General features: G+C 41.4%; 1 protein-coding gene across 3 annotated transcripts in view; it reads left to right on the forward strand.

Annotated features, from left to right (window-relative positions):
* Positions 1-16,209: 16,209 nt before the first annotated feature.
* PTPN4 (protein tyrosine phosphatase non-receptor type 4) overlaps positions 16,210-23,809 on the forward strand; it is a 223,384-nt gene continuing 215,784 nt past the window's right edge. For all 3 annotated transcript variants that reach the window (XM_046018960.1, XM_046018962.1, XM_046018961.1), the window contains exon 1: positions 16,210-16,744. The gene's annotated coding sequence lies outside the window, so the exon portion shown is untranslated. The remainder of the gene's footprint in view (positions 16,745-23,809) is intronic.

Here is a 23,809-nt window from a genome sequence, read left to right on the forward strand (position 1 = left end):
TACTGGAAAAAAAGGTATCCTTATAGCAGACATCAGTGTCTGGTCCCTGGAAAAGCATATTTGCTTTAAAAAGAGTGACCTTGGTTTATAATCAGCTTCTGGTCCCTGGAAATGCATATTTGCTTTTAAAAAGAGTGACCTTGGTTTGTAATCAGTTCTTTAAAATTTTGAGCATCTGTACAGTGCTAAATGCCTTCTGCAAAGCTGAGGACAGGGCCCTCAGACCTGGTGGCCCCACGAGGCTATGATGCCTTGGGGACTCTGAGTAGTCAGTGGGCCTCCCCTTCAAAAGCAACAAGAACGGGGCGCCTGGGTGGCTCAGTGGGTTAAAGCCTCTGCCTTCAGCTCAGGTCATGATCTCAGGGTCCTGGTATCGAGCCCCACATCCGGCTCTCTGCTCCGCGGGGAGCCTGCTTCCTCCTCTCTCTGCCTGCCTCTCTGCCTAGTTGTGATTTCTCTCTGTCAAATAAACAAAATAAAAAAAAGAGAGAGAGAGAGAGAGAGAGAATGACTGCTTTCTAGCCAAAACAATAAACCTCTTATTCAAAAAAAAAAAAAAAAAGCAACAAGAACAACCTGTGTGTCCTGTTACTATTGCATGTTTTGCACATCTGAAGCTTTCTCCTCGCCCTCACCTCCCTCCAGAATATAATCCAGAATGGTAGGACTCAAGGTGCCTCCCCATAGATGGTCTATCACCAGTTCATAGTAAGAGAAATACCAAAATACAGATTAAGCAGATAGAACCCGTTAGAGAAATTTAACAGAGAAATTTATTTCCGTTGAATCTAATAAGAAATTGACCTTTGTATTCTATTCGTATGTGTTTGCCTTCTCGTTTAACTTTCTAGTAATTTATTTTTATCTATATTTTACAAAAATAATTGGGTCAAGATGGCGGAGAAGTAGCAGGCTGAGACGACATCAGGTAGCAGGAGATCAGCTCGATAGCTTATCTAAACATTGCAAACACCTACAAATCCAACGGGAGATCAAAGAGAATGAGAACAGCAATTCTAGAAACAGAAAATCAACCACTTTCTGAAAGGTAGGACTGATGGAGAAGTGTATCCAAAACGACGGGAAGATAGACCGTGGGGGGAGGGGCCGGCTCCCGGCAAGCGGCGGAGGAACGGAGCACAAAATCAGGACTTTTAAAAGTCTGTTCCACTGAGGGACATTGCTCCAGAGGATAAACTGGGGTGAAGCCCACGCGGGGTCATTGTGGCCCCAGGTCCCACAGGGTCACAGAAGGATTGGGGGTGTCGGAGAGTCGCAGAGCTCGCAGGTGTTAGAACGGAGAAGCCGGCTACAGAGACAGAGCCGAGGACTGAACTCTCAGCTCGGGGTTACCTTGAACTGGTCGCGGACTGGGTGACCTTGGAGCACAGCTAGAGGCTGGGGATACCGGAGTGATTGGGCACTGTTCTCTGGGGGCGCACTGAGGAGTGGGGACTCGGGCTCTTGGCTCCTCCGGGCTGGAGACTGGGAGGCCGCCATTTTCATTCCCGTCCTCCAGAACTCTACGGAAAGCGTTCAGGGAACAGAAGCTCCCAAGAGCGAACCCGAGCGGATTACTTAGTCTGGCCCCTGGTAAGGACGGTGCAATTCCGCCTCCGGCAAAGACACTTGAGAGTCACTACAACAGGTCCCTCCCCCAGAAGATCAACAAAATATCCAGCCAGGACGAAGTTCATCTATCAAGGAAAGCAGGTTCAATACCTAGGACAGCAGCGGAATTCCAGAGGAGGAGAAAGCAAAGCACGGAACTCATGGCTTTCTCCCCATGATTCTTTAGTCTTGCGGTTAATTCAATTTTTTTTTCAAATGTTTTTTCTTCTTCTGCTAAATTTTTTTAAACTTTTACCCTTTTCTTTTTTAACGTTTTTTAACTAGCTTATTTAATATATATATTTTTCTTTCTTTTTTATATTTTTCTTTATTAGTTTTCTTTTTTTAATTTTTTCTTTTTTTTTTCCTGAACCTCTTTTTATCCCCTTTCTCCCCCCCCCCCCATGATTTGGGGTCTCTTCTGATTTGGTTAAAGCGCATTTTTCTGGGGTCTTTGCCACCCTTTTAGTATTTTACTTTCTCCTTCATATACTCTTATCTGGACAAAATGACAAGGCGGAAAAATTCACCACAAAAAAAAAAGAACAAGAGGCAGTACCAAAGGCTAGGGACCTAATCAATACAGACATTGGTAATATGTCCGATCTAGAGTTCAGAACGATGATTCTGAAGGTTCTAGCCGGGCTCGAAAAAGGCATGGAAGATATTAGAGAAACCCTCTCTGGAGATATAAAAGCCCTTACTGGAGAAATAAAAGAACTAAAATCCAACGAAGTTGAAATCAAAAAAGCTATTAATGAGGTGCAATAAAAAATGGAGGCTCTCACTGCTAGGATAAATGAGGCAGCAGAAAGAATTAGTGATATAGAAGACCAAATGACAGAGAATAAAGAAGCTGAGCAAAAGTGGGACAAACAGCTACTGGACCACAAGGGAGGATTCGAGAGATAAGTGACACCATAAGGCAAAACAACATTAGATTAATTGGGATTCCAGAAGAAGAAGAAAGAGAGAGGGGAGCAGAAGGTCTATTGGAGAGAATTATTGGAGAGAATTTCCCTAATATGGCAAATGGAACAAGCCTCAAAATCCAGGAGAGGCAGAGAACCCCCCTCAAAATCAACAAGAATAGGTCCACACCCCATCACCTAATAGTAAAATTTACAAGTCTTAGTGACAAAGAGAAAATCCTGAAGGCAGCCCGGGAAAAGAAGTCTGTAACATACAATGGTAAAAATATTAGATTGGCAGCAGACTTATCCACTGAGACCTGGCAGGCCAGAAAGAACTGGCACGATATATTCAGAGCACTAAACGAGAAAAACATGCAGCCAAGAATACTATATCCAGCTAGGCTATCATTGAGAATAGAAGGAGAGATAAAAAGCTTCCAGGACAAACAAAAACTGAAAGAAAACCAAACCAGCTCTACAGGAAATATTGAAAGGGGTCCTCTAAGCAAAGAGAGAGCCTAAAAGTAGTAGATCAGAAAGGAACAGAGACAATATACAGTAACAGTCACCTTACAGGCAATACAATGGCGCTAAATTCATATCTCTCAATAGTTACCCTGAATGTTAATGGGCTAAGCACCCCAATCAAAAGACACAGGGTATCAGAATGGATAAAAAAACAAAACCCATCTATATGTTGTCTACAAGAAACTCATTTTAGGCGCGAAGACATCTCCAGATTTAAAGTGAGGGGGTGGAAAACAATTTACCATGCCAATGGGCATCAGAAGAAAGCTGGGGTGGCAATCCTTATATCAGATCAATTAGATTTTAAGCCAAAGACTATAATAAGAGATGAGGAAGGACACTATATCCTACTCAAAGGGTCTGTCCAACAAGAAGATCTAACAATTTTAAATATCTATGCCCCTAACGTGGGAGCAGCCAACTATATAAACCAATTAATAACAAAATCAAAGAAACACATCAATAATAATAACAATAATAGTAGGGGACTTTAACACTCCCCTCACTGAAATGGACAGATCATCCAAGCAAAAGATCAACAAGGAAATAAAGGCCTTAAATGACACACCGGACCAGATGGACATCACAGATATATTCAGAACATTTCATCCCAAAGCAACAGAATACACATTCTTCTCTAGTGCACATGGAACTTCTGCAGAATAGATCACATCCTGGGTCCTAAATCAGGTCTCAACCGGTATCAAAAGATTGGGATCATTCCCTGCATATTTTCAGACCACAATGCTCTGAAGCTAGAACTCAATCACAAGAGGAAATTTGGAAAGAACCCAAATACATGGAGACTAAAGAGCACCCTTCTAAAGAATGAATGGGTCAACCAGGAAATTAAAGAAGCATTGAAAAAACTCATGGAAACAAAAGATAATGAAAACACAACGGTTCAAAATCTGTGGGACACAGCAAAGGCAGTCCTGAGAGGAAAATATATAGTGGTACAAGTCTTTCTCAAGAAACAAGAAAGGTCCCAAGTACACAACCTAACCCTACACGTAAAGGAGCTGGAGAGAACAAGAAAGAAACCCTAAACCCAGCAGGAGAAGAGAAATCATAAATATCAGAGCAGAAATCAATGAAATAGAAACAAAAAAAAAATAGAACAAATCAACGACACTAGGAGCTGGTTCTTTGAAAGAATTAATAAGATTGATAAACCCCTGGCCAGACTTATCAAAAAGAAAAGAGAAAGGACCCAAATAAATAAAATCATGAATGAAAGAGGAGAGATCATAACCAACACCAAAGAAATACAGACAATTATAAGAACATACTATGAGCAACTCTAAGCCAACAAATTTGACAACCTGGAAGAAATGGATGCATTCCTAGAGATATATAAACCACCACAACTGAACCAGGAAGAAATAGAAAACCTGAACAGACCCATAACCAGTAAGGAGATTGAAACAGTCATCAAAAATCTACAAACAAACAAAAGCTCAGGGTCAGATGGTTTCCCAGGGGAATTCTACCAAACATTTAAAGAAGAACTAATTCCTATTCTCCTGAAACTGTTCCAAAAAATAGAAATGAAAGGAAAACTTCTAAACTCATTTTGAGGCCAGCATCACCTTGATCCCAAAACCAGACAAGGATCCCACCAAAAAAGAGAACTACAGACCAACATCCTTGATGAACACAGATATGAAAATTCTCACCAAAATACTAGCCAATAGGATTCAACAGTACATTAAAAGGATTATTCACCACGACCAAGTGGGATTTATTCCAGGGCTGCAAGATTGGTTCAACATCTGCAAATCAATCAATGTGATACAACACATTAATAAAAGAAAGAACAAGAACCATATGATACTCTCAATAGATGCTGAAAAAGCATTTGACAAAGTTCAGCATCCTTTCCTGATCAAAACTCTTCCAAGTGTAGGGATAGAGGCACATACCTCAATATTATCAAAGCGACACACAAATATCATTCTCAATGGAGAAAAACTGAAAGCTTTTCCATTAAGGTCAGGAACACGGCAGGGATGTCCATTATCACCACTGTTATTCAACATAGTACTAGAAGTCCTAGCCTCAGCAATCAGACAACAAAAGGAAATTAAAGGCATTCAAATCTGCAAAGAAGAAGTCAAACTATCACTCTTCACAGATGATATGATACTGTATGTGGAAAACCCAAAGACTCCACTCCAAAACTGCTAGAACTTGTACAGGAATTCAGTAAAGTGTCAGGATATAAAATCAATGCACAGGGCGCCTGGGTGGCTCAGTGGGTTAAAGCCTTTGCATTCGGCCCAGGTCATGATCCCAGGGTCCTGGGATCGAGTCCCGCATCGGGCTCTCTGCTCAGCAGGGAGCCTCCTCCTCCATCTCTCTCTGCCTGTCTTTGCCTACTTGTGATCTCTGTCTGTCAAGTGAATAAAAAAAAAAAATCTTTAAAATCAACGCAAGGAAATCAGTTGCATTTCTGTACACCAACAACAAGACAGAAGAAAGAGAAATTAAGGAGTCAATCCCATTTACAATTGCACCCAAAACCATAAGATACCTAGGAAGAAACCTAACCAAAGAGGCTAAGAATCTATATGCAGAAAACTATAAAGTACTCATGAAAGAAATTGAGGAAGACACAAAGAAATGGAAAAATGTTCCATGCTCCTGGATTGGAAGAATAAATATTGTGAAAATGTCTATGCTACCTAAAGCAATCTACACCTTTAATGCAATCCCTATCAAAATACCACCCATTTTTTTTTTCAAAGAAATGGAACAAATAATCCTAAAATTTATATGGAACCAGAAAAGACCTCGAATAGCCAAAGGAATATTGAAAAAGAAAGCCAAAGTTGGTGGCATCACAATTCCGGACTTCAAGCTCTATTACAAAGCTGTCATCATCAAGACAGCATGGTACTGGCACAAAAACAGACACATAGATCAATGGAACAGAACAGAGCGCCCAGATATAGACAGACCCTCAACTCTATGGTCAGCTAATCTTCAACAAAGCAGGAAAGAATGTCCGATGGAAAAAAGACAGGCTCTTCAATAAATGGTGCTGGGAAAATTGGACAGTCACATGCAGAAAAGTGAAATTGGACCACTTCCTTACACCACACACGAAAATAGACTCAAAATGGATGAAGGACCTCAATGTGAGAAAGGAATCCGTCAAAATCCTTGAGGAGAACACAGGCAGCAACCTCTTCGACCTCAGCCACAGCAGCATCTTCCTAGGAACATCGCCAAAGGCAAGGGAAGCAAGGGCAATAATGAACTATTGGGATTTCATCAAGATCAAAAGCTTTTCCACAGCAAAGGAAATAGTTAACAAAACCGAAAGACAACTGACAGAATGGGAGAAGATATTTGCAAACGACATATCAGATAAAGGGTTAGTGTCCAAAATCTATAAGGAACTTAGCAAACTCAACACCCAAAGAACAAACAATCCAATCAAGAAATGGGCAGAGGACATGAACAGACATTTCTGCAAAGAAGACATCCAGATGGCCAACAGACACATGAAAAAGTGCTCCACGTCACTCGGCATCAGGGAAATACAAATCAAAACCACAATGAGATATCACCTCACACCAGTCAGAATGGCTAAAATGAACAAGTCAGGAAATGACAGATGCTGGCGAGGATGCGGAGAAAGGGGAACCCTCCTACACTGTTGGTGGGAATGCAAGCTGGTGCAACCACTCTGGAAAACAGCATGGAGGTTCCTCAAAATGTTGAAAATAGAACTACCCTATGACCCAGCAATTGCACTACTGAGTATTTACCCTAAAGATACAAACGTAGTCATCCGAAGGGACACGTGCACCCGAATGTTTATAGCAACAACGTCTACAACAGCCAAACTATGGAAAGAACTTAGATGTCCATCAACAGATGAATGGATAAAGAAGAAATGGTATATATACACAATGGAATACTATGCAGCCATCAAAAGAAATGAAATCTTGCCATTTGTGACGACGTGGATGGAACTAGAGGGTATCATGCTTAGTGAAATAAGTCAATCGGAGAAAGACAACTATCATATGCTCTCCCTGATATGAGGACGTGGAGATGCAACATGGGGGGGTAGGGGGATAGGAGAAGAATAAATGAAACGAGATGGGATTGGGAGGGAGACAAACCATAAGTGACTCTTAATCTCACAAAACAAACTGAGGGTTGCTGGGGGGAGGGGGGGTTGGGAGAGGGGGAGTGGGGTTATGGACATTGGGGAGGGTATGTGCTATGGTGATTGCTGTGAAGTGTGTAAACCTGGCGATTCACAGACCTGTACCACTGGGGATAAAAATACATTATATGTTTATAAAAAAATAAGAAATAGATAAAAAATTATAAAAAAATAATTGGGTCATAACAGATTGGTCCCTCACTCGAGGCAGTTTGAGAGGTGCTGATCAAGAGGGCAGAGATCCTCATTTTGCACAGACGCTGTATTATGTTTGGTGCCTGTCCAAATGGGAGCTGCGGGTCTCAACACTGTTGCCCAGTAGAATCAACTTGGGAGCTGAGAAAATCTTTGTCTATACCCATAGTTGTAAGAGAAGCCTGGAGTCTACGGTGACCAATTAGGTGAGAATAGAGGTGGGATCAGAGTGGGCCAAAGTCTTCTGCACTTACTAAAACTTCCTTGTTGTTACTAATGTGTGGCCAGGAATGAGACTATTAATGTGGGTGGTAGCCAACTGATGACCGCAAGTTGAATGAATGACCAAAACATGTCAGCTAGCCAACAGCAGGTGTTTATTGCAATGCTGTACTCGGTGCTGAGTAACACGCTACAAAGGTGTGAGGATTAATCAAGACGTTTTTAAAAGGATTTATTTATTTCAGAGAGAGAGGAAAAGAGAGAGAGAGAGCACGTCCGTGTGGGGGCAGGGGGAAGAGGAGAAGGGAGAAAGAGTCTTTTTTTTCTTTTTAAGATTTTATTTATTTATTTGACAGAGAGAGAGAGATCACAAGCAGGCGGGGGGGAGGGGGAAGCAGGCGGGGTGAGGGGGCAAGAAGTCTCCCTGATGAGCAGAGAGCCTGATGTGGGGCTTGATCCCAGGACCCTGAGACCAGGACCCAAGCTGAAGGCAGAGGCTTAACCCACTGAGCCACCCAGGCACCCCAAGGGAGAAAGAGTCTTTTTTTTTTTTAATATTTTATTTATTTATTTGACAGATAGGCAGGCAGAGAGAGAAGGAAGTAGGCTCCCTGCTAAGTAGAGAGCCTGATGCGGGGCTCATGACCTGATCATGAGCTGAGCGGATGGCAGAGGCTTTAACCCACTGAGCCACCCAGGTGCCCAGAGGGAAAGAATCTTAAGCAGACTCCAGGGTAAGTGCAGAGCCTGACTCCAGGCTCGAAATGGGGCTCAAAGTGGGGATGGAAGCGGGGTTCCATGTGGGGCTCCAAGGGGCGCTCCATCTCATGAGCCTGAGACAACCACCCTGAGGTCATGACCTTGAGATCACGACCTGAGCGGAAACCAAGAGTCAGTGACTTCACTGACTGCATTACCCAGGCGCCCCTTAATCAAGATTTTCTAATCTGATGTTAAGGCTCCTACAGACAAAGCCAACACAAAGAAGAGCACAGAACATTAAGAAAACACAGTATTCATCTACTAATAAAGGAACAATTTATACACAATGAAGGGATGGAGCCCATCTTTTTCTTTTCCTTGTCTTTCTTTTAAGCAAAGGGCACATCCAATAATATTCCACCTGATTGGAGAGTCCTCAGCCTGGCGCCTTCCATTTGGTCCAAGAAGCCACTAGATGTCACTCAAGGTCCCTCAGGCTTCCCTCTCAAGGCTCCACCCAGCCATTGGTTCTCCATCAGATCCTTTGTCCCTGCAGTCCACACTCCCAAAGGCAGCCAGGCAAAACCTAGGCCACAACATGTGCTGGTTGACTGGGCTCTCTCCCTAGCATCCCAGACCCACCTCATTCCTTCACATATTCGAGAACAGTAACTGAGGGCTGGTGTTAAGACCAGATGTTACGTTAAGCCATGATGAAATAATGGCGAGCCATGGGTCCTGTCCATGGAGTTTAATCTATGAAAGCACTTATACCAATTTGTATTGTTTATTTACTTACTAATTCTCCTTCAGACCAGAGGCTCTCCAACTTTTCTGGCCACCACACGCAAAGGAAGAGAATCATTTTACATCACAACCCACATACACACAAAAGACACAAACATACAACTAATGTTAAAACTTCATAGTACCAGGTTTACCTTCACTTTGTGTGATGTGCTCTATTTTCTAGGCTAGTCTAATTCATTTCTTTTTTTCAAGATTCTTGTTATGACCTACCATGCTGATTTCACAATGCATTAATAAGTCACAAAGTAAGAACAAAAAATACTTGCCTTGAGGGCAAAAGCCACCTCCTTCCTGTATTTCGGATGCCTGGCAAATAGTAAGTGAGCAATACTTTTTTTAAACAAATGTATATTTTAATTTTTTTTAAATGAATGAATATTATGAGAACGAATTCACATTAATATTAAGTAAAGTAAGAAAATTTAGATATAGATCAAGTGCCTGTAATATGGATAATATGGGTAAGTCCAAAGAATGTACTCATATATACAGATTATATTCATATATATCTACAAATAATATTTTTTTCAGATAACATACAGATTATACACTAGGCACACAATATATACTGTCAATGTAATTTAGTGTTTTAGTCACACTCTAGGGCTCATGCATTTTTTAAATTCAAATGGCTCAAAACATGTTCATCTTGGAAAAAGAAGTCATAAGGAGAAATTAACTTTTTTTCCAGGTATTAAAACTGATTAGAAATTTTAATGGCTACAAAGCTTGGCATCGGGGACTGTGGCATGATGTGATATGTTTTAGGGACCGGGAGTGAACAGTCAAGAAAGAATTCTTGGGACATCTTCCATGCAAAAAAAGGTGGTTTTATCAAAGCACAGGGACAGGACCCGTGGGCAGAAAGAGCTGCACTGGGGTTGTGAGGAGTGACTGATAATATACGTTCAAGTTGGGAGGGGGTTAGGGTTAGTCTAAGTCTCTAAGAAATTTGGAAGCAAGGTTTTCGGGACCTTGAGGGGCTCGCTGCTGTTAAGATAAGGTCATTTACTACTGTTTAGTAAAACATTAGTCGTGAGACCCTTCAGATGTGTATCAGTGGGTCACAGGCGTGGAGGATGAGTGTTAACATATATTGGGGTAGGAGGTAGAGTGTTTATTTCTAGAGAGTGGGACTGGGAGTAGGAAGTTTCCAAAGTGATTTTATGTATTAAAGAAGACTTACAGTATCCTGGAAGGTGCATGAACGTTGAGCTAAGGTTGTCTTTTGCCTCTAGCAAAGTATTGACATTGAGGCCGCAGAGCTCCTTGAGCTAGGTCCCTCTGCCTGTCTCAAGTCCTTGTCAATGGGCCGGAAGTTGTAAGGAAATTTAATGTCTTCTGCATTTCTCTTGTCTGTGTTCTCCATATCATGGCACATAGAATAATGGCCTCCAAAGATGTTCACACCTTCTGGCGCAAAATGATCCTGTGAATACGGTAGCTTGCATGGCAAAAGGAACTTTGTAGATGTGATTAAAAATAAGGATCTTGAAATGAGGAGATTATACTGGACTGTCTGGGTGTGTCCAATGTCATCACAAGGGTCCTTTTCTGAGGGTTGTGGAACATATAGAAGTGATGAGGCAGAGATGTGAAGACACAGGCTCCTGAGTTTGAAGATGGAGGAAGGGACCACGAACCAAGGAACACCACAGGCCTGAGGAGCTGGAAAAGCCAAGAGATTCTCCTCCAGAAAGAACATAGCCTAGCAGTCCCTTTTAGACTTCATATGTCCTATTCATATGTCCTATTACCTTTCACCGGAATTATTTCCAGATGGTGATAGATGTAAGTATTCAAAAAAGGAAAAAACAACTGAAAGTATTAGAAGAAAATATGTTTTCATTTTTGATGGAGGAAAATACCAAACCCAGAAACAGTAAGAGGTGGACAGTAGTAACTCACACAAAGTTGGTGGGTACAACTTGGCAACATTTATCAAAATTAAACATGCCCATACACTTCAACCCAGCAATTTCATATCCAGAAATTCATCTTAAAGAAACACTTTGTTTTACGTACAAAGCTTTATAGTGAAATGTTTTTGTGTGTGTGTGTTTTTTTTTAAAGATTTTATTTATTTATTTGACAGAGAGAGAGATCACAAGTAGGCAGAGAGGCAGGCAGAGAAAGAGGGGGAGCAGGCTCCCCGAGGAGCAGAGACCCCAATGCGGGACTTAATCTCAGGACTCTGAGATCACGACCCAAGCGGAATGCAGAGGCTCAACCCAATGAGCCACCCAGGCGCCCTGGTGAAATGTTCTTTACAGCATTGTATCTAATAGCAAAAAACTGGAATAATCTAAGTGCCCATTTATTAGACAAGATTAAATACACTATGGCACAGCCCTTAGAAAGATTGACATGTATCTATCCGTTCTATTAGGGACATTTGTAAGTGAAATATCATATGTATAGTATAATCTCTTTTGTGTAATTACTACACATCTGTAAGCTAAATGTAAGCTAAATGTGGCTCAGGCATTGAGCAGCTGCCTTCAGCTCAGGTCATGATCCCAGTGTTGTGGGATGAAGCCCGGCATCTGGCTCCTTGCTCAGCGGGAGGCCTGATTCTCCCTCTCTCACTCCCCCTGGTTGTGTTCCTTCTCTCTCGCTGTCTCTCTCTCTGTCAAATAAATAAAATCTTAAAAAAAAAAAATAGTGTTTATTTCTAGAGAGTGGGACTGGGAGTAGGAAGTCTTTGATTTTTAAAGTTTTACGTTTTTCTATAGAGTTCTTGCTCCCAGGAATTGCTAATTTGGGTCTTCTGCTGCTTTAGAAAGGAGGGAAGGAAAGATGGAAGAATTGCTGTCAAGTGAAGAGGAGAGGACCATGTTGACAGAGTGACCCAAACTGGGCGAACTGCTTCAGAGATACGTGCTATCTAATTAAAAAAAATAAGGAATTATGGGGCACCTGGATGGCTCAGTGGGTTAAAGCCTCTGCCTTTGCCTCAGGTCATGATCCCAGGGTCCTGGAATCCAGTCCCTTCGGCTCTCTGCTTGGCAGGGAGCCTGCTTCCCTTCCTCTCTCTCTGCCTGCCTCTCTGCCTACTTGTGATTTCTGTCTGTCAAATAAATAAATAAAATCTTAAAAAAAAAAAAAAAGGAATTAGGAACACCTGGGTAGCCCAATTTGTTAAGCAGCTGCTTTCAGCTCAGGTCATGATCCCCAGGTCCTGGGTTCAAGCCCAGGTGGGGCTCCCTGCTCAGTGGAGAGTCTACTTCTTCCTCCTCTGCCTACTGCCCTGCCTACTTGTGCTCTCTCTCTGTCAAATAAATAAAATCTTTTAAAAAATAATTAAAAAAACATATTTAAAGCAGCTCCATGATTAAAAGAAGCCCAAGCCACAGAATTCTGAACTTGGAAAAAAGCATAAGACTTCTTTAAAGGTTTAAACTCTATAAATTGTTTTGTTTTGCTTAGAGTTATTCCAGAAGATTCCAGATAGGTAAAAAGATGAAATTCTCCCTTTGCCCCTTCGTTGTCAATCTAACGCAGATTGATACTCAATTAAGTTCCCATGCCAGAGATCAAGCATTTGAAAACCTGTGTAACTTGTATGTTCCACCTCATCAGCTTAGGCAACAAAATCAAGTAACATTTTTTTTTTTTTAAGGTTTTATTTGTTTATCAGAGAGAGAGAGAACATGAGCAGGGGAACGGGCAGAGTGAGAAGCAGGCTCCTCACTGATCAAGGAGCCTGATGTGGGACTTGATCTCACGACCCTGGCATCACAACCTAAGCCCAAGGCAGAGGCTTAACAGACTGAGCCACCCAGGCATCCCCAAGTTACATGTTTTTAATATTTAAAATTCACAGTAGTCTGAGTTCTACCTAGCAAGTTGAGTCCAGATTTCTATTGGGGTTCTCCAATGACATAACGACATAAGCATCATTCGGTTCTTCTAAAGGGATCCTCCAAGTTGCTGATGGCAGGGCCACTCAGCCTCAGTACCTGGTCAAATCTCATTCTCTGTTGCCTTGTGCCTGCCAGAGTTCACTGTCAAGGCCCAAGCAGCGTCCTCGACTGCACAGGCTAGAACAAATGCCTATTTCTTCTTGGCTGTGGCTACCCAGGGTTAGAAGAGGTCCAAATGTTAACGACACAGTGCAAAAAGACAAGTCCTCTCTTGCCAACATCCTCCAAGCATGGATACAATCCTTGCTCTTACTTTCCCAAAGTACAGCCAAGGGCAGGCTGTAGACAAAGGGAAAAAAAAAAATCACAGTGAATAGCAGTGTCTGCCAATATCTAGCAATGTCTGGGGCCATTTTTTAATTTTAATTTTTTGGAGGGGCCATGTTTAAATGAAAAGAAAAATCTTGCTAACCCTCAAATGTAAAATTAAATTATTTAAATTGTTTCTTAATCATGTGTAAACATAAGACTAGGCATAAAGTCCTTATTCTCCCAGCTTTTCTACACTTATAAATTAGAAAAATTTTGCAAATTAACAAAATTAAAAATTCAATTAATACTACGTATGTAATGTAGTAGATGACGTTGTTTTGCTGAAATTAAAATGTCCCTTGTGATGAGAATATGGAACTCATTTCTGCAGTATGGGTTTTTAAGGGCATGCTTTAATCAACTTAATTATCAGACATTCTTCTGTTTGAATTTCTGTGAAACTTTGGTTCAGTGTGCCATGAGGACGCTTGATCTTCACTTAGCCAGAATGCTGTCATTGCCACAAAAAGTATTTGATTTTTTTCTCATTTGCCCAAGAAAATTAAAGTTACAGTTCTTGGTGCCAAATGCAAAATCAAGTGGCAGTGTTTCATTACAAGGTGGTCATCAAAATGATCTAGAATAGGCATATATTTGTTTTGAAAGATAATAATTTAAAGAAGAGCAAAAATTTACACATTTTTATAGTGAATTTGCAGTATATATGATTCCATTTATATGAAGAATCCAGAGAAGGCAAATCTATAAGGATAGAAAGTAAATTAGTGGTTGTTGGGCTGGGGAAGGAGGGAGTGGAGAGTCACTGCTAATGGGTAAGAGTTTCTTCTGGTAGTGATGTTCTGGAAGTTGCACAGCTTCGCAAATATACTAAAAAGCATTGAATTGTATGCTTTAAAAGGATGAATTTTATGGTATGTGAATTAGATATCAATTTTTTTGGGTGGTTGGGAGTGTTTATTTCCCCTCCCCCCAGATGAAGGATGGCAGTGAGATTTTTTTATATCAATTTTTAAAAAGTGAATTCAGGGGCGCCTGGGTGGCTCAGTGGGTTAAGCCTCTGCCTTCGGCCAGGGTCACGATCCCAGAGCCCTGGGATCGAGCCAGGAGTCAGGCTCTCTGCTCAGCGGGGAGCCTGCTTCCTCCTCTCTCTCTCTGCCTGCCGCTCTGCCTACTTGTGGTCTCTCTGTGTTAAAATAAAATAAATAAATAAAATATTTAAAAAAAATAAAAAGTGACTTCATAGTTTTCCTAAAGAACTGTAGATGGATATGAGGCTTACATGTATTTAAAGGGCTCATCCTGTGGAGTTTCCCAAAGCAAAGCGTGTCCCCTCCAGCCTCTCTAATGTTGAGACTCCAGCTGTATTTATATTACAAGTCAGATACGAAGATGATTGCCCTCAACCTTTACCACGTAGTAGTGGTGATAAGACCCACTAAGTATCATGTATTTAAAAAAAAAAGAAGAAGAAGAAGAAAAGAAAGGGAGGTATATAAACCAAGAATTATAAATGTCAAAGGAGGAAGGAGTTCTTACTGCTGGTGGAAGTCCCACATGATCTTTGGTTGGAGGATCCTCGATGTTGACAGGTGGAGATCCTGGATGTTGATAGGTGGAGATGGAGTGAAGAGCAGTTTAGCAGGGGAAATAGTATGAACAAAGGTATGGAAAATGGAGAGCTAGAGCCAGAAAGCACATTTATGCAAGGATGAATGAGCACTCGCTGGAACTAAGCCCTGGGAAGGAAAGTAAGTTGAAGATGTAAAGCAAGAATATGGACTGACAAGCTGTCTTTTTAAGATGGAAAAATTGAGAGGGCATGTGAAGGAGAAGATAGTCAGTAGAAATCTCTGTCTTTCACAGATTTGTATAAATTCGCAAGATTTCATCTTGTAAAAACCAGCCCCGATTAATTAAATAGGCATTTTGTTGACTTGGAGAAAAAGTGATACTTGAAAGAACGCTTATATGAATTCGGCGCTGGTGGGGTACTAACGCTAAGAGCAAGGAAGAGCAAGAAAGGACCAGGCTACAGGAGCCGGCACTGACAAAAATGATTGCAAAAAGAGGTGTGCTGGTCCCCAAAATCCCTCCTCCCATCATTTCAGCTGGCATCTCCCAGCCGGTAGGCATCAGTCTTATCACAATGAGTTTATAGCATCAGTAAAATACGAATGCACCTGGCTAAAAACCCTCACGTGGCAACACCAAATTCATATGCGTTATTAGAATGAATTAATTCAGTTTTTAAAAGCACACCATTCTTGGCACACAGAAAGCACCCAGACATTTGTTTTATAAAAGAACATTGTTTGTTCTTTGTTTTAGTGTCTATATTTATGAGAGGAAATGATTCAGAACTGCATCCTAAAACCTGTATCCTCTATTAGCACTGAAGTCGGAACGACCTGGGACCAAGAGGTCTGGTTTTCCGCTTTAAGTTTCTGCCCCTCCGTCTTAGGTTTCTGTCCCTTAGGTCAGTAGGTCCAGCAGGGGTCGCAGTTCAAGTAACCAATCGCTGCTGGGCCATGGGGCGGGGCTACAGCGCTCCGCCCCTCCTCCAGCCCTTCCTTCCCAACCTACCCAGGTCCGGCCTCTATCGCACCTGCGTGTCCCCCGGCGCCCGCTCTGGTGCAACCTCTTATGCCCGCGCTAGCTGGGAGGATTTCGGCCTCGCCTCTCGCGAGATCGCCTCCAGTTGCGGCCGCCGCCGCTCCTGGCCGCTGAGTGGCGGCGTCTGCGCAGCCGCCATGTTCGGTTGCTATGCTGTGGCCTGGGAGACGGGGTGTGCTTGAGGGAGGAGGAGGAGACGGAGGAGGAGGAGGAGGAAGAGGAGGAGGACAAGGAGTGGATAGACTGAGCTCCTCTTGCACTCTCACACACAAACGCTGCCCAGGATTACCCGCCTGCTCACGCCGCGCTGCGCGCTTTTCCGCTCCTCGCGGCCCCCCCACATTGTTCTCTCGGGACTCCTGGGTCCACAGGGGCTGAATTCGGGGCCTGAGCCGGGGATAGGAGAGACTTGGCTTTGGCCGGAGGGTCGGAGGTTTGGGGCCAGTCCCCCCCACCCCACCCCGGGGCTCCCCTCCCCCACGGCACTTTGGGGGGTGTGGATTATCTCATCCCCGCAGGGAGGTGGGAGCGCGCGCCGCCCGCCCGCCTCCCGCCCGCCTCCCCGGCGGCGCCGGCCCGCGGCAGCCCCGCAGTATGAGGTGGTGTTGGCCGCTCGGGGCCGTGGCGCGGCCGCTGCGGCGGCGGCTGCTAGGGGGGCGCTGAGGGAGACCCCGGGAGCGGCGCGGCGGACGCGCTTCCCCCCGGCGCGCCCGGGCCTCGAGGCTTTTCTTCTCTAGCCGAGGGGACGCGGCTGTGCTACGAAGGTAAGAGGCTCTGGGGTCCCGGCCGGCCTCTCGGCCCTGCTCGGTGCGCGGAGCTGTTAACCTGGGTGTGGGAGGCGAGCCAGGTAGGGCTAGCCGGAGGCAACAAGGTTGATTTAAGACAAGGGGAAAAATGATGCTTGTTCCCCCCGCCCCCCTTTCTTTCCGGGACCTCGGCTCTCGCAGCTCCGGGGGGTTATAGTTGGAATATGGGTGAGCGAAGGGAGAGGGGATGGAATCGGTGCGGAGACGGGAATATTCCACAGGACCTAAAGTCTAGGTACGATTTTACAATCTTCTGAGTTTTCCCATTGTTGGTTGGATTCCTTTTTTTTTTTTTTAAATTGGGTTGTATGAGTGCTTCTTACATATGCTGCCTGGGCAGATTGTCCGTACTGTTGAAGTTTTAAGGCTCTTGTGATTCTACCGGTATATACTTGTATTTAGGAATCTGTAGTTGGGCCAAAAAAAGTTGAGATGTAGCTAAGTAGATGTACCGATGCATTTCCCAGGGTTTCCTTAAAATGGAACAGTTTACAGTTGCACAGATACATGTATTGGTGTGTCTGCGAAATTTGGAAGGGGAGGCTTTTATGTCTAGGGTTGCCTCCTGTAGTGACACCACTATGGACAAGAACGATTTTGTAGGATTTTTCAAGCGCTTGTTCCGGGGGAACCTGTATATCTTCAGTATACCAACTGCTTTTAAATCAGAGTTGGAGTAATATTAGGTTGAATCTTGGGTCTGGTTGAAAACTACAGCTTAACACATGTTTATGAGGGGGAGAAAAAAACCACCCAAAAGCCAATATACCCGACTTGTAAAAGATGATTTGAGTAAAAAGATGATGGAACAGTAAAAGCCCGGACATTTTTTTCCCTGATTTTGGAATCTTAACATGCCAGAGAGAACGATTTTTCGTTTTTTTTAGGGGAGTAGGAACTGACCTTAAATAAATGATTGTTCAGAGTCCCGAGTGTGCTTATTGAAACAGAGCTAGATACATAAATTAGATCTTGAATTTGATGAATATAAAATTCAGCGATTTTTTTGAAAGAGATTTTTCATAAGCCTAAATTTGTATAGAACTTTACTGACTCACAATAAGAGTGCAATCTTTTGTGGATCCCACCATTTTTTGTCAGAATAAGTTTATGCTCCAGTTACTACAGAATTTATTTTTATGTCTCTTTCTGTTTTTTGTTTTACTTTAATGACACACATATCTTTGTTAACTGCTTTTCACTGAAACATGCGCATGGTCCAACATTGTGTTCCTGAGTGGTTTGGTTTAATTTAAAAAAATGGTCTTTCAGGCCGTGGAATATTTATGATTTAGCTAATCTGTTTTAAATATTTGGCAAGAGATTAAAAAAAAACACCATCACTATTTTGTAGTTTTTACTAATAGTAGGTTAAAGTTTATTAAGCTAGAAAATCACATGTTAACTGAAAAGTAGTAATGAAGAGGATATGACTTTCTTATTGCCTGTTTCCTAACCTGCTTAGCTTTGGGGCTGTTGTATCGAATTGTTTCAAACTTGTAGTTTTTTCTTATGTTCTGAGTATCTTTTAGGTTTTTAACATAAAATATGTTTTTAAAATGTCCCTACTAACTTGGTTACTTTAAATTTGTGACACCCAATTTCTAATTTAGGCTAGGCATAAAACCAGCATTGATTGAACACACTTGCTAAAAATACTTTCTGGGTCAGATGTACTTAGAGTGCAGCCTCAGGAAAATTCATTTGACCTATTCTAATGCAACCAATGTACACTTCATTATTACTGAAGGACTTTAAAAAATTATAGACTCTCACAAATTAGATTTCATCAGTTCAGGCATAGAAGCCTGACTTTTTTTAATTTATAAAGTACTTTATGTAGGATAGTGATGAAGACTTTTTTTTTTAACTTTTTTCATTAAAAAAAAAATTTATATGACCCACTCCGTAGAATATTGTTACTCTCTGATTTGTATATTCAAAATATTTTAGTTTTACCTAATAAAATTAATTAGAGTAAAGTGACAGTATAATATGCAGTGTTATCTCTTTAGCATTTATGTGAGTTGTTCTGAACTCTTTAAGGGGGATTGTTGGTCGTGTTTTGAGTGAATTATCTTTAAGGACCAAAGTAAGAGAATGCCAGACAAATTTCAAGGAGACATTGAGGGGTCCTCCTCCCCTGCCCTTTGGGAGTTAATATGGTCAGTTTTAAGCAACAAGTTCTTGCTTAAAAAATATGTAGAAGTCTTGTTTGGTGGATGTCTAAACGTGAACCTTTAAAAGTTCTTTAATTCTTTATTAGTTTTAGGAGTGTAAAATTGGTGATCTCATGAGAAATAGCAAGTCTCTTTAACTTGATGTGGCTAAGTATGAGTTGTTGCTCCTACATAAAATTTAGTGTTGGCAGAAAATCACTGGCTACAAACTGAGTTGAATTTTGTTGTTTTTCTGTGTAATAGCATGCATAGTGTGAAATTTTTTATGTGCTGTAGTCTAGATTTGTTAAATTTGTCCGTTTACTAGATCAGGCTGTGAAACCTGGAAGGTTGGTTTAACATCCTGGAAATCTTTTTTATTACTGTTTACTGGGAAAGTATTGTAAGAGGAAAGTGATATTTCTTCATTTAATATTCAATTAGTACAGGTGGTGAGAAGGAATGTAATGTAGAAGTACTGTAGAATCTTCTTTACTGGTGTGAAAGTGCTGTATCTAGGGACAGTGTAATTTCTTTCTTTTCCTCTGCATGATCAGTCAGTATGGTCATATTTAAAGTAGGATGGGAAATAAGCAAGAAATTTATTACATTCTCTTCTACTTCACTAGAGGCATTCCCCTTTACCTTCGTTCTTCATTTCATTATTCCTGAGTAGCAACCCTGGAAGAAGGGTGCAAGTATTTGAAAACATTGATAGGAACAGATTGAAAATTAAATGCTGTGGATTATCTTGAAGGGAAGATATTAATTGGGGTGTTCTTGTGTTTGTATCTTTATTAACGATGTTATTTGGGGATTAGAAAGAAAAAAGTTATCCAAAGGGGAAGTGTTAATTGTCTGTTATGTGCCTGACAGAGTAAAGGGGCTTTTCATGTTATCCCATATAATCATCAAGTACACTTTGTGAGGGAAGTATTAATCCCTTGCTTCCTCCCCCCACCCCAATGGGGTCAAAGGGAAATTAAATAACTAGTCTAGGATCACACTACTAATAAGTAGAATTAAAACGAGGTCTGTCTGACTAAAGCTTATTCTGTAGATTATACTGTCCAATTAAACTTTCTGCAGTGATGGAAATCCTCTTTCTGCACTGTCAGGTATGGTAGCCATTAATCATGTGTGGCACAGATCACTTGAATGTGACTGTCATGCCTGAGGAACTGTAAATTGTATTTAATTTTAACCGGTTTAAATTTAAATAACCAGATGTTCCTAGAAGCTATTAATATTGGTTAGCACAGCTTTAGATGGTGCTGCCTAGAAAATCTGAGTTTTAGTAGTGAATCTTCCACTAGTTTGTATATGGCATTTAGACACCTTATTTAGTTCTTTTTTTCTTTTAAAAGATTTTATTTATTTATTTGACAGAGATCACAAGTAGGCAGAGAGGCAGGCAGAGAGAGAGGAAGGGAAGGAGGCTCCCCACTGAGCAGAGAGCCTGATGTGGGGCTCGATCCCAGGACCCCAGGATCATGACCTGAGCTGAAGGCAGAGGCTTTAACCCAATGAGCCACCCAGGTGCCCCTATTTAGTTCTTGAGCCTCAATTTAATCCGTTGTGAAAATGAAGAGGTTGTCACTATAGGATTATCTCCAGCATCCCTTCTTGCTCTAGAGTTCTGGGATTCGTATTAAAATGTACAGTAGTGGGGCACCTGGGTGGCTCAGTGGGTTAAAGCCTCTGCCTTCAGCTCAGGTCATGATCCCAGGGTCCTGGGATTGAGCCCCACATCGGGCTCTCTGCTCAGCGGGAGGCCAGCTTCCTCCACTCTCTCTGCCTGCCTCTCTGCCTGCTTGTGATCTCTTGTCTGTCAAATGAATAAATAAAATCTTTAAAAAATATATAATGTACAGTAGTATTTAATATATCCGAAAGGGCCCTTCTTCCCAAAATACTCACCCTTTATGTAAACATTTTTGTTTGTTTAGTCAGTTTCCTTTGTAGAAGAATATGTATAAAGCACAGGTAAAGAATGGTGGAATATTCCCCCTGCCCCCGTTATTAAACATTGTTTAACCAAAGACTGTACTTTTCCTTGGAACAAAGTTTGAATGTTTAAAGACCATATTTCAGCATGCTGCCTTCCCATTTAAGAACATGTCTGTTAAAATTCCTTGTTACTTATCAAATTAATTTCAGACTTATCGGCTTGGCCTTGAAGGCTTTCCAACTTCATCTTACTAACCTTGTTTCTCATTCTTGCTTAAAAAGAAAATATTCTTGTTTTTTCCTCACCCTTGTTTTCTCAGTTTAAACATTCCTGTCTTCAATCCATGTGTCTCCTTAAGTCTTCCTCAAAATTCACCTTTTTTTTTTCTTGGAAAATGCTGCTTAATCCAGTTTATAATCATCAGTTTTGAATCCTAGTAGTAAGCACCCTGGTGTTAATATCTGATTGTTTACATGTTTGTTGAGTACATCCTTCTCAAGTTTTTACATGTTACCTATTCTATGTCCCTAATAAAATACTAAAAAACTTAAAATGGGAGTTGTGGGGTGCCTGGGTGGCTCAGTGAGTTAAAGCCTCTGCCTTCGGCTCAGGTTATGTTCTTGGGGTTCTGGGATCGAGCCCCGCGTCGGGCTCTCTGCTCAGTGGGGAGCCTGCTTCATCCTTTCTCTCTGCCTGCCTCTCTGCTTACTTGTGATATCTGTCAAATAAATAAATAAAATCTTTAAAAAAAAATAAAATAAAATGGGAGTTGTTTTTTATTGCCACAGGAGTTCAGATCATTGCTCAGCAATTCTCCTTTAAAGAGTTGCTAATTTAGGGGCACCTGGGTGGCTGCATTGGTTGAGCGTCTGCCTTCCCCTCAGGTCATGATCCCATGGCTCTAGGATCGAGCCCCGCATCTGGCTCCCTGCTCGGCGGGGAGTCTGCTTCTCTCTCTCTCTCCCCATTGTCCCCCCTGCTAGTGCTCTCTCACTCTCTCTGTCAGATAAATAAATAAAATCTTAAGAAAAAAAAAAGAGTTGCTAATTTAAAGGAATCATAATGTCACAACATTCACCCTTAATCACCAGTCTAATATTTTTGTTTCTTTCCAGGCAATTGTCCATATTTTTACAAATACGGTTTTACAGTGGAGCTACACAGTGGAGATACACTTTTGAGTTTAATATATTGGAGACATTGTATGGTAGAAGCATTGTAGTGTAGGAAAAAGATGATAGATTTTGGAGTCATGTTGATGTAGGTTGGAATCTGTTCTCAAAAACTTTGGGCAAATTTTATAGCCTTCAAGCTTACTTTCTTGTCTATGAAATTAGGATAATAATACTTGACCTTGAATTTTTATGAGAATTAGGATAATTTGTGAAAAGTATCTGGTACTTTTTAAATAGAAGAGATGATCAGTAAATGGTAGCTGACATTTTTCTCATTTTTCCATTTCCATCACAATGAATATAATTTAAACAACTACTTAGCAATTCAGATGATTTATCAATCAGGTGATTGCTTTAGTCATTTATCTTTTGTTAACCATTGGTTGTCACTAAAGTTTCCATTCTTAAAATCTGCAGTGAATCTCTCTGTGCTTAAAGTTTGTTTCCTCAGTTTAAAATCCTAAACTATTTGCATAATCGTCCAGTGGTATGAATATTTCTATGGTAGATTTTCTTTTATTTTTTTATTTAAGATTTTATTTATTCATTTAACAGAGAGAAAGAGTACAAGTTTGGAGAGCAGCAGGCAGAGTGGGAGGGAGAGAAGCTAGCTCTCTGCTGAGCCAAGAGCTGGATGTGGGACTTGATCCTAGAAGTGCTGGGATCAAGACCTGAGCTGAAGGCAGCTGCTTAATGAACTGAGCCACCCAGGTGTCCCTAGATTTTCTTTTAAAGAGAAATTTTAAAGAACAATGAGCATTTTTGTTTTGGGGGAAAATGCTAATTGATTATAAAATTTTACCTGGTTTTAATTTAATTTTAATTTAACTTTACCTAAATGGTTTTAATTAATGTATTTTGGAAAATTTGGTTTATTGGGAAATGATGTAGTGAACACTCATTTACCAACCTAATTCTGGTATGGTAACACATGTCAACAAACAATTACGATTCAGAGTGACAAGTGTAATAGGATCTGGGGGAAATGAGAAGTGGCATTTGAGTAGTGTCTTGGAGGATGGATTGGAATTGATCTGGGTAGAGAGAACAGCATGTACAAAACGTCAGAAGTATGAAAGGATGCCTAGTGTGTTTGGAGAAATGCAAGTTGTCTTGTATATGTTGGTCTCTGTCTGTTGGATGAGTCTTGATGTCTGTGTTCCTGCATGTGGATGTTGATTACTTAGGAGATGAAACGTTCTGAGGTCCTTGTTTGGGCTATGTGTGGAATTACAGTAAGAACTTTAGAACTTCCCAACTGGTGTGTCAGGAGTGCTGTACGTATGTGCCAGAGAGCAAGGTGCCCATCAACCTATTGGACCTGGGCATATTGGAACCCCCAGATGGTTTCTTTTGACCTTAATTAAACAGTCTTGGCTTATCCCACTGTGCTAAAAAATATTTTCTTTGGTGCCAAGGTGAGAAAAGGAATGAGAAAAGCACTGTTTTACAGGCTCTAAGTATTGGAAAGTTTATAGTACCCACTCAACCTTGGCATTCCCACATGTGATAAAAAAAAACATAACCAATACCAGACCCTAAAATAAACACAAAGAAGGTCAGATCAAAGTCCCTCTTTTTTTTTTTTTAAGATTTTATTTATTTATTTGACAGACAGAGATCACAAGTAGGCAGAGAGGAAGGCAGAGAGAGGAGGAAGCAGGCTCCCCACCGAGCAGAGAGCCGATTCGGGGCCCAGGACTCCGGGATCATTACCTGAGCCGAAGGCAGAGGCTTT

This window comes from Meles meles, chromosome 9 (genome assembly GCF_922984935.1).
Source record: "Meles meles chromosome 9, mMelMel3.1 paternal haplotype, whole genome shotgun sequence".
NCBI lineage: Eukaryota > Metazoa > Chordata > Mammalia > Carnivora > Mustelidae > Meles > Meles meles.